The following is a 12,833-nucleotide window of genomic DNA, read 5'->3' as shown; positions in this document are numbered from 1 at the left end:
TAAAAAAGAGTCAATATACAATGAATAATGCAATAGATGAGATCAGAAACACCCTGGAGGGAACAAACAGTAGAATAACAGAGGCAGAAGACAGGATAAGCGAACTAGAAGATAGAATTGTAGAAATAAATGAAAGAGAGGAAAAAAGAAAAACGAATTAAAAGAAATGAGGACAATATTAGAGTCCTCTGGGACAATGTTAAACGCTCCAACATTCGAATCATAGGAGTCCCAGAAGAAGAAGACAAAAAGAAAGACCATGAGAGAATACTTGAGGAGATAATAGTTGAAAACTTCCCTAAAATGGGGAAAGAAATAATCCCCCAAGTCCAAGAAACCCAGACAGTCCCCAACAGGATAAACCCAAGGCGAAATACTCCAAGACACATATTAATCAAATTAACAAAGATCAAACACAAAGAACAAATATTAAAAGCAGCAAGGGAAAAGCAGCAAATAACGCATAAGGGGATTCCCATAAGGATAACAGCTGATCTTTCAACAGAAACTCTTCAGGCCAGAAGGGAGTGGCAAGACATACTTAAAGTTTTGAAAGAAAATACCCTACAGATTACTATACCCAGCAACGATCTCATTCAAATATGAAGGAGAAATCAAAAGCTTTACAGACACGCAAAAGCTGAGGGAATTCAGCATCACCAAACCAGCTCTCCAACAAATGCTAAAGGATCTTCTATAGACAGGATACACAGAAAGAGTGTATAAACTTGAACCCAAAGCAACAAAGAAAATGGCTACAGGATCGTACTTATCAATAATTACCTTAAACGTAAATGGGTTGAAATTTTCAAAAAGGCTAGGAAACAATTCTCATAGCCATCAATAGTTCAGTGTTGAGTTCATGAATAGTTTTTAAAGTTTGGGACAAACTGTAGTATTTGCTATTTGAAGTACTATTTGTAATTGGCATATTACGATGTAACATTGGTCTTCATTTCCATCTTAAAACACCTAAAAATGCCTAACAGGTTTTTAGATTTGTGAATTTTAGTTTAAATCTATTTTACGATGTTACTAAACCTGCAGAAATATTGAAATATTTCAGAGAACTTATTCACTGTACATTTAATTTATTTTATTTATAAAAGTTATGAACTGTAGAAAGTTTTACTTGTTGGGTCAAATGCTTGTTGCTTCAAATGCTTGTTGCATTTGAAGTGCTAGTTACAAGAAAATCAAATACCTTCAATGTATAAATGCTATTAAGTTTTTAAAGGACTCTGGAGTATAAGTAAGTTTGTTTAAACAAATTTAGTCTGTTCAACTTGAAAAAAATAAATAAATAAAATTGGAAAAAAAAAAAAGAACAACTACCTTAAAATATATAAAAGAATTTGTGGAAAGTGAAGTATTCTGGCCAGGAAAGTTGATGGTTTGGAAATAGTATTTAAAAAACAATTTCAAAGTAGGTAATAGTATAGTTTCTATCTCATTTGTCATTGTTGTATTGAACATTTAATAGAAATGCTTTATATTTTATCTGAAGTAAGGTAAGAGGGCAGATCCCAGTTATGGAGAAGCACTAATTTTTCTAGGTGTGGCCCATGACTAGCTACCCTCATTTGTCCCACAAGTCTATTCTACATTTATTTATACCCTAACCCCTTTGTAAGGAGAGACTGTATTAATCTCTGAAGATTGTTCCCTAGCACCCTGAGTCGTCCTTCACAGATGAATAGTCCTGTCATATGTTCTTTTTGGATACTATGCTAATGTCTGGTACTATAATTTACCTCCATTTCCCACAGTGTACTACCAGCCATGTTCTTAGAATATTTATTAGATAATCACACAGTTTGCAAGGAACTTTTCACCTAAAGTTGTAAATAATATTGAAAGATATTGGAGGTAGTTCTTGAAATGGGGTAGGACTTCATAAAGTGTTTTTCGAGTGAGAGGCACAATCTTTTTATGTAATACATCTGCATTATAAATCTTCCTCCAGTGCCCAAAGTATTCTTGATATTTACCCTTTTAACAAAACCACTCCTGTTACTGCAATATGTGATTGAAGAATGGTTAGATGCTACACATATTAAAATGAGGCTTAAGCTTAGTTTTGAAATAGGAGCTCAAGTCACTTTTGTCTTCCCCTATTATAATACTTCAGTCCTTTGTTGCTAACTTCACACTCATTCTTAGATACCAACTTATAATGGGATCTTTTAGGTTGATGCCAGTGGAAGCTTCAGATTCACATTTAATTGATACTAATAACTGAATTAATACTATTTACCAAGCCCTGTGCTGGGTACTTTCACAGGTTATGTAATTTAGTCCACAAGCAGGCATGATTTAGTCCTATTGAAGGAAAACTAAAACTTGTAGTGGTAAAATAACTTGCTTGAAGCATCACAGACCCTGTTTGGATTTAAGTTTTTATTCTCAGTCCAGTATTCTCTGACATTCATCCAGACTACTTATTATTCTGCAAGGAAGATTCATGTCCTTAACCATTAGTCTTAAACATCTGTGACAGTTATCTTCAGAGATGCCATGCTAATCCTATTGTGTTCTGGGTCATTATTTCTAGAATTCCATTTTATTCTGAGGATTAGAGGTGTAAAAGTAAGCACCCAGATACACATCACAGTTAAGGTCAAAATATTCAACATTTTAACAGGCAGAACTTCATTTTGAAATAGTAATTTTTCATTTCAGTTTCTCAGGATTTTGAACAAAAGCCAAAATTGGAGGTTGGTTTTCACAAATTGAGCTAGATTAAATTATGTCTTGTCTTCATTTTGTCATGCAATGGCCTGGAAGTATAAATAGTACTAATATAATTGCCCTGGTTCACTTTAATATAAATATGACTGCTAAAAACAATCTAAATTAATTAAACAAGTTTTAATTTGATTTTTAACCTTTTAAGCATCCCAAAATAAGACAGAAGATCTAATTTGGAAAATAGAGATGCCCAGGATGCCAAGTCAAATTTAATCTACATAACAAGTCAGATATTGACTGGAGACACATTTCTATGGACTGATTTATGCCATTAAGAGAGGTAAAAATATTAACCCTGTACTTTAGAGACTTGGGATTAGGAAATGTTTCTTTATAAGCCAAAGGACTGAGGTTCAGCATCAGTGTATAATACATCTGCTTAGGATGTGTACTTATTTTCTATGAAAAGCCATCTAGCCTTCTTTTCTTTATTTTTATTTTATATGTCTTTCTGTACATCATACTTGGTAGAAACATTTTATTGGAGATAGTGCTAGAGGCAAGGTAGGAGCCTGACAAATTGTGTTGATTTCCTTAAAAAGGAAATATGTGGTCAATCAATAAAAGTGCTGTTGCTGCTGCTGCTGACGATAATGATGGTGATAGGGCCAATGTTTGCTGAATGTTTACTGTCTACCAGACCTATTTTAAGTTCTTTAAATGTAGTAACCTATTTAGTACTTTTTGCAGCCACAAAAGATGGGTTATATATATATATATTCCCTCTATTTTATTTTATTTTTTGTATTTCTTTTTTTAAAAATTTATTTATTTTAGTTGGAGGCTAATTACAATATGGAAGTGGTTTTTGCCAGACTAAGGGACTCTTTTTCCCAATTAGTTGAACCCAATTGATGGTAGAAACATTATCTTTTCTTGTTATCATCCAATAGAGCCATGTATTCAGTAAGTATCTACTGAGAGTTGATTCTAGAAGTACCAAGATGAACATGACACATGTCTTTACTGAAAGGGCTTATCATTAAACAGGAAACAAATATAAGAAGTAACAAATTCTACCTATGAACAAACTGCAGGGTCCATGATGTACATCAAGCTTAACCTGAACTATGTCAAAAATGCAAATCTCAGGTTGAAACACTTTGACATGTATAAAAAAATCATTGAAAAAAAATCTCAACTTATAAGTAAGTAAAACTTCCTCTAATAAAACTCAAAAAGCAAAACCACTAAAAATTAATGATTTAAACTTTTTCAAAATGAAGATGACTTGTTCTTCAAAAGACAGTTTTATAAAATGAAACGACAGAAATACTGGGAGGATATTTAAGTATTCTCCAAGAAAATACATGTATAGGGGGCATATATTTTATATGTATCGATACCCATGTTCTTCAAAAGACAGCATTAAAAGGAAAAGATGGCAAAAGAAAAAGCATACATGTATATTACATATATGTATTTCCCTGATATCTCTCTCATACATATTGATAAATGGATATCAATTTAAATACAGAATGTATAAATTTAATAATTTATAAAATATAAATATATCAATATAAATCAGTTCAGTCAGTCAGTTCAATCACTCAGTCGTGTCCGACTCTGCAACCACATGGACTGCAGAACACCAGGCCTCCCTGTCCATCACCAACTCCCAGAGTCTACTCAACTATCTCATCCTCTATCATCCCCTTCTCCTCCCACCTCAATCTTTCCCAGTATCAGGATCTTTTCAAATGAGTCAGTTCTTTGCATCAGGTGACCAAAGTATTGGAGTTTCAGTAGGTCTTCATAAATCAGTTATTTACATTTATTTCTCATATTTATAGATATACTGATATATTGATAAATATATCAATATATATCAATATAATTTTATATAGAATAGATAAGAATTCTTAAAACCAATAAAAACCCCCCAAAATTAGTACAAAGTAAGAAAAATATTTGGACAGAGTCTTCTGCAAAGAAGATATAAGAATGACTAATAAGCATACAAAAAAATGTGTAACAACATTAGTTTCCTGAAAAGTACAAATTAAAATAATGAGATATTGCCACATAGATCATGTAACTAATAGGAGGGTGAGAAGTGTCTAAAACAGACAACACCATTTGTTAGCAATGATGTGACCAACTGGGATTCTCATACATTGTTGGTGGGAATGTAAAATAAGACACCCACTTTGGAAAACAATTTTGAAACTTTTTTTTATAAGTTTAAACACAACCTTACCATAAAATTCCCAAGGAAAATGAATTGTATGTCTGTGAATCTTATGTTCAGTGAGTTGGTACATGAATATTCATTGCAGCTTATTTATTATACTAAAACCTGGAATTAATCCAATTATTCAGCAGCAGTTGAATAGATCAATTATGGTATATTCATGCAATGAAATGCAATTCAGTCATAAGTAGATACAAACTAGCAACACACACAACAATATGGACAAACTGCCAAAACATTGTGCTGAGTGAAAGAATCCAAACACAAAGGACAACATGCTGTGAGATGCAGTGAAATGACTCTCAAAGAGATGATTCTAATCTATACTGACAGAGAGCAGATTAGGGTTTACCTGAGGTGTGATATAGGGTAAGAGACTGATTAGGAAATACACAGTAGGGTTGCCAGGTTAGTTAAATACATAAATGCATAAACAGATAAATAGAAGATACCCAGTTAAATTTGAGTTTCAACTAGAAAATGATTTTTTAAAATTTATCTCAATTATTGCATGCTTGTGATACATAGTGCTGACAAAGGAAATAGTATCATGTCCCCAAACATGACATAAAGAGAAATATATACATTTAAATGCTTATATTGGAAATTATATTAGCAAAAAAATCTGTATAAAATATGATTTAAGGACATAGAAAGATATGATAAAAAACACCATCAACTCAATAAAATTTGAAATGTTTCATAAGATGAATCAGGGAAAAAGGGAGATGATACAAATGACTGTCACCAAGACTGAAAAGGGGACAGCTCTGCCAATAAAGCAGATATTAAAACCAAATAAAACCTATAAAACATTTATGCCAGAAATTTTCAAACTTAGGTGAGATGAATAAATAAAAATTAAAAATCACCAGATTCACTTGACGGGCTTTCCTGGCGGCTCAGTTGGTAAAGCATCTGCCTGCTATGCAGGAGACCAGGTTCGATTCCTGAGTCGGGAAGACCCCCTGGAGAAGAGAATGGAAATCCACTCCAGTATTCTGGCCTGGAGAATTCCAAGGACAGAAGATTCTTGTGGGCTGCAGTCTATGGGGTCACAAAGAGACAAACACGACTGAGTGACTAACACACACAAAATTCACTTGAAGAGAATTAGAAGTTCTGAATTATTCTGTAAACTTAAACTCAATAGTTTAAATAGCCCTACTGAAAACAATAGGGGTTTCCCTGGTGGCTCAGAGGTTAAAGCATCTGCCTTCAATGCAGGAGACCCGGGTTCGATCCCTGAGTCGGGAAGATCCCCTGGAGAAGGAAACGGTAACCCACTCCACTATTCTTGCCTGGGAGAATCCCATGGACAGAGAAGCCTGGTAGGCTACAGTCCACGGGGTCACAAAGAGTCGGACACGACTGAGCGACGGAATGGAACGGAGCTGAAAACAATAGATTTTACTAATGAGTTCTACCAGAGAGTCAAGGAAGAATTCAATCCTGACTTATCCATGATTTTTCAGACTGAAGTGAGAAAACTCCCAAATCTTGTGATTCAGTTAGAATAGCATTGATTGCAAAACCTCAGATGTGTTACAGTTTTAATGATATCTTACATAGGAATACTATTCACATAAACTAAAACATTACCAAAATAATTCAAGAATATATAAAAATACATTATAGCCAATTGACCTTATTGTGAGTATAAAAGGATCAGGAAAGGAATGAATATAACTTACCACATTAATAAAAATAAATGAATGAATGACTATATTGTGATAATGATAGATGCAAACTAGGAATTGAAGGAAATTTCCCTGATGAGACTATCTGGAGGAAAATTTATAAAAAACACTGTATTTTATGGTGAAATATTAATACATTCCCTGTAAATCAATGTGCCTATTATTACCATTTGTATTCATATATTTTCCAGATTTTCCTGTGGTTCTCATACTTTAATAAGTATATGAGTCATCTAAAGATATTGTGAAATGCATGTTATAATTCATTTTATCTGAGGGGGGCTGATATAAATGTATATGTATTTTCTTTCTTTTTCTTATTTTTTTATCTTATTGGTTATTACAACTTAGTAAATGTAGTTCCCTGTGCTCTACAGTGTATCTTTGCTGTTTATTTTATATATAGTAGTGTGTCTCTGTTTATCCCAAATTCATAATTTATCCCTTCCTAATTGATGCTTTTGAACTGTGGTGCTGGAGAAGACTCTTGAGAGTCCCTTGGACTGCAAGGAGATCCAACCAGTCCATCCTAAAGGAGATCAATCCTGGGTGTTCATTGGAAGGACTGATGCTAAAGCTAAAACTCCAATACTTTGGCCAACTCATGCGACAAGTTGACTCACTGGAAAAGACTCTTATGCTTGGAAAGGTTGGGGACGGGAGGAGAAGGGGACGAAAGAGAATGAGATAGCTGGATGGCATCACCAACTCTGTGGACATGAGTTTGGGTGAACTCCGGGAGTTGGTGATGGACAGAGAGGCCTGGCGTGCTGTGGTTCATGGGGTCGCGGAGACTCCGACACGACTGAGCGACTGAACTGAATTGAACTGAATTTCTTTTTGCATAACTCTAAATCTGTGAAGAAAGCTGATCGCCGAAGAATTGATGCTTTTGAACCGTGGTGCTGGAGAAGACTCTTGAGAGTCCCTTGGACTACAAGGAGATCCAACCAGTATTTTCTACAGGAGATCAATCCTGGGTGTTCATTGGAAGGACTGATGCTAAAGCTGAAACTCCAATACTTTGGCCACCTCATGTGACGAGTTGACTCACTGGAAAAGAGTCTGATGCTAGGAGGGATTGGGGGTGGGAGGAGACGGGGACGACAGAGAATGAGATGGCTGGATGGCATCACCGACTCGATGGACATGAGTTTGGGTGAACTCCAGGAGTTGGTGATGGACAGGGAGGCCTGGCATGCTGTGATTCATGGGGTTGCAAAGAGTCGGACGCGACTGAGCGACTGAACTGAAATTTGTATTCTATGTGAGTCTATTTCTTCTTTGTAAATAAGTTTCTTTTATCATTTTTTTTTTAGATTCCATATGTAAGTAGTATCATACAATATTAGACAGACATACAATATATCTGTCTAATTTACTTACTGTGATAATCTCTAGGTTCAGCCATGTTGCTGAAATATGACATTATTTCAGTCTTTGTAATGATAAGTAATATTCCAATTTGTGTATGTATCACATTTTCTTTATCCATTTATCTGTTGATGGACATTTAGGTGGTGTCCATGTCTTGACTATTGCAAACAGTGCTGCTATGAATATTGAAGTACAGTTATCTTTTTGAATTAAAGGTTTTGTCTTTTCTGGATTTATATCCAGGATTAGGAATGCTCAGTCATATGGTAGCTCTGTTTTTAACTTTTTAAGGAAATTTCATACTGTTTTCCGTAGAGCTATACCATTTACATTCCTGCCAACAGTGGAGTTCCTTTTTCTCCACACCCTCTCTGGCTATTAATTTTTTTTTAAGTGTTCCTTTTTTAAGGCTGATTCTAAAATTAATAGAGTAAGGAAAGAGGCTAAAAATAGATAAGGCTAACCTGAAGAAAGAAAACAAGGTGAAGAGATTTGTTCAAACAATATCAATTAATAAAACTAGAATAACCAAGGCAATGTTGGGTTCATGGATGGACGAATAGAAAAAAGGGAAAAATGGGGAATATGGAGCCAGATACACATACATTCTGAAAAACTGATATGTTATGGGCATGGTTCAGTACATCAAAGATAATCAATGAACTATTTGATAAATTGTGTTGGGGGAAAAGTTTATACGTATGTATATACTATATTTTATATATGATGTCCATAAAATATATTTCATATATGATGCCCATATGCTTGGTTCAAAAATACTTCTTGAGAGATCAAAGGTTAGTTTCAAGGCAGAATGCAAAACAATTAAAAGACAGTATAAAACAAGATTAATGATCTCAGAATAGGTATACATTTTTAAGATACTAAATAGAGAAAATATTTTAATAAAGACAAGATTTTAAAGTTTCAGTTCCGTACATTTGCTCAGTTGTGTCCAACTCTTTGCAACCCCATGAACCTCAGCACGCCAAGCCTCCCTGTCCATCACCAACTCCTGGAGTCTACCCAAACCCATGTCCATTGAGTTGGTGATACCATCCAGTCATCTCATTCTCTGTCGTCCCCCTCTTCTCCTGCCCTCAATCTTTCCCAGCATCAGGGTCTTTTCTAACGAGTCAGCTCTTCGCATGAGGTGGCCAAAGTACTGGAGTTTCAGCTTCAGCATCAGTCCTTCCAATGAACACCCAGGACTGATCTCCTTTAGGATGGACTGGTTGGATCACCTTGCAGTCCAAGGGACTCTCAAGGATCTTCTCCAACACCACAGTTCAAAAGCATCAATTCTTTGGCACTCAGCTTTCTTTATAGTCCAACTCTCACATCCATATATGACCATTGGAAAAACCATAGCCTTGACTAGACAGACTTTTGTTGGCAAAGTAATGTCTCTGCTTTATAATATGCTATCTAGGTTGATCATAACTTTCCTTCCAAGGAGTAAGCATCTTTTAATTTCATGGTTGCAATCAGCATCTGCAGTGATTTTGGAGCCCAGAAAAATAAAGTCTGACACTGTTTCCACTGTTTCCCCATCTATTTCCCATGAAGTGATGGGACCAGATGCCATGATCTTAATTTTCTGAATGTTGAGCTTCAAGCCAACTTTTTCACTCTCCTCTTTCACTTTAAAGAGACTCTTCAGTTCTTCACTTTCTGCCATAAGGGTGGTGTCGTCTGCGCATCTGAGGTTACTGATATTTCTCCTGGCAATCTTGATTCCAGCTTGTGCTTCTTCCAGCCCAGCGTTCCTCATGATGTACTCTGCATATAAGTTAAATAAGCAGGGTGACAATATGCAGCCTTGACGTACTCCTTTTCCTATTTGGAGTCTGTTGTTCTATGTCTAGTTCTAACTGTTGCTTCCTGACCTGCATACATGTTTCTCAAGAGGCAGGTCAGGTGCTCTTGTATTCCCATCTCTTTCAGAATTTTCCACAGCTTATTGTGATCCAGTCAAAGGCTTTGGCATAGTCAATAAAGCAGAAACAGATGTTTTTCTGGAACTCTCTTGCTTTTTTGATGATACATCAGATGTTGGCAATTTGATCTCTGGTTCCTCTGCCTTTTCTAAAACCAGCTTGAACATCTGAAAGTTCATGGTTCACGTACTGTTGAAGCCTAGCTTGGAGAATTTTTAACTTACTATCATGTGAGATGAGTGCAACTGTGCGGTAGTTTGAACATTCTTTGACATTGCCTTTCTTTCAAATTGGAATGAAAACTGACCTTTTCCAGTCCTGTGGCCACTGCTGAGTTTTCCTTATTTGCTGACATATTGGTGCAGCACTTTCACAGCATCATCATTTACTATTGTTAACAAACAAAAACAAAAGAACAATATAAAATGGACAGCAGCCACTATAAGCTATAGCAACAGAACCACAGAGTATATGAAATTACCTAAAATAAACTATAAAATAGCAATATTTACTGTCTTTCAGAGGATAAAAGGGCTTTTTTGGTGACTCAGACGATAAAGTATCCACCTTCAATGAGGGAGACCTGGGTTTGATCCCTGGATTGGGACGATTCCCTGGAGAAGGGAATGGCAACCCACTCCACTATTCTTTCATGGAGAATCTCCATGGACAGAGGAACCTGGTGGACTACAGTCCACAGGGTTGCAAAGAGTTGTACTCTACTAAGTGACTAAGCACAGTACACATAAGATAAACATACATGATTAAAACTTTAACAGATGTAAAAAATAGCTCTGTGAAAATTCAAAAACTGGCAAATACAATAATCAGATTTAACAGTTCTAATTGGTGGGTTCATAAATAATAAGATTTTTAACTGATAAGGAGAGAATTAGTACTAAAAGATTGGCCAGAAGAAGAAAAAATTCAGAATTTAGCATAGAGAGACAACAGAATAAAAATCAAAAAGGAAGTTAAGAAACAAAGATGATGCCACATATACAACTTAACAATCAAAAACAAATGAGGAAAAAATGTTATGTCTCATAAGGATGTGTGTGTGTATACTTTTTGCATATGTGTATGTGTGTATATACATCCTTATATCTGAAGATTTAAAATACTGTTGTAAAAGTCACAACGATTACCTACATTTTTTTAAGGTTTTATCATTTTGCCTCTCATTTACTGTTTTTAAATTTATTTAGTTTTAGTTGAAGGATAATTGCTTTACAATACTGTGTTGGTTTCTGCCAAATATCAACATGAATCAGCCATAGGTAAACATATATCCCCTCCCTCCCACCTCCCACCTGTCCTACCCATCTTGGTTGTCACAGAGTCCAGGTTTGTATTCTCTGAGTTTTACAGCAAATTCCCACTGGCTGTCTATTTTACATACGGTAGTGTATATTTTTCCATGCTATTCTCCATTATCCCCAACATCTTTTAATGTTAAAAGAAGTCTGGAATGGATGCAGGGCCCAAGTTTTGGTGACCGGGCGGCTCACCTCTTCTGCCCTGACCACAGACCAAAGGCAACCTCTTATCAGTTGGAGAGCTACCAACAGCAGGCCTGAGACCACACCAGTCCCATACAGTGGATATCTTACAAAAATTCTGGCAGCTGCTTTCTGAGCTGGAATACAACAGAAGAGTGAAGAGTCAGTGCCCTGTTGCTAGAATAAGGCTGGGTCTGTCTCTACCAGTTCCTTGCCATGTGCCTTTGACCAAATTCATTTCTCAATCTCAGTGTTCTCATTTATTAAATGAAGAGAATAGTAAAAAAAAAAAAAAAATTCCAGACTTTATTGCTAAATAACCTTTTTTCTCAACAAGTTAAATTTTATTTAATCATATAAAATATATGTTTTCTACTGTTTGTGCTTCATCCTGATTTCCAGTTCAATTGACTCTTTAAACCACCAAGGAGCCAAAAAGTTGTTTTGTTTCTTTATAGATAAGAAATATGAAAAGCTTTGCCAAAAGTAGAATTGACAACTCCTTACAGACTGGTTCCAAATAGGAAAAGGAGTACGTCAAGGCTGTATATTGTCACCTTGCTTATTTAACTTATATGCAGAGTACATCATGAGGAACCCTGGGCTGGAAGAAGCACAAGCTGGAATCAAGATTGCCAGGAGAAATATCAATAACCTCAGATATGCAGATGACACCACCCTTATAGCAGAAAGTGAAGAGGAACTCAAAAGCCTCTTGATGAAAGTGAAAGAGGAGAGTGAAAAAGTTGGCTTGAAGCTCAACATTCAGAAAACTAAGACCATGACATCTGGTCCCATCACTTCATGGCAAATAGATGGAGAAATAGTGGAAACAGTGTCAGACTATTTTTTTGGGCTCCAAAATCACTGCAGATGCTGATTGCAACCATGAAGTTAAAAGACGCTTACTCCTTGGAAGGAAAGTTATTACCAATCTAGATAGCATATTAAAAAGCGGAGACATTACTTTGCCAACAAAGGTCCGTCTAGTTAAGGCTATGGTTTTTCCCGTGGTCATGCATGGATGTGAGAGTTGGACTGTGAAGAAAGCTGAGTGCCAAAGAATTGATGCTTTTGAACTGTGGTGCTGGAGAAGACTCTTGAGAGTCCCTTGGACTGCAAGGTGATCCAACCAGTCCATTCTAAAGGAGATCAGTCCTGGGTGTTCATTGGAAGGACTGATGCTAAAGCTGAAACTCCAATACTTTGGCCACCTCATGTGAAGAGTTGACTCACTGGAAAAGACTCTGATGCTGGGAGGGATTGGGGGCAGGAGGAGAAGGGGACGACAGAGAATGAGATGGCTGAATGGCATCACCGACTCGATGGACATGAGTTTGAATGAACTCCGGGAGTTGGTGATGGACAG

Source organism: Moschus berezovskii, chromosome 11 (assembly GCF_049115385.1).
Source record: "Moschus berezovskii isolate FMDL1 chromosome 11, NW_MosBer_1.0, whole genome shotgun sequence".
Classification (NCBI taxonomy): domain Eukaryota; kingdom Metazoa; phylum Chordata; class Mammalia; order Artiodactyla; family Moschidae; genus Moschus; species Moschus berezovskii.
This window is presented reverse-complemented; position numbering follows the sequence as displayed.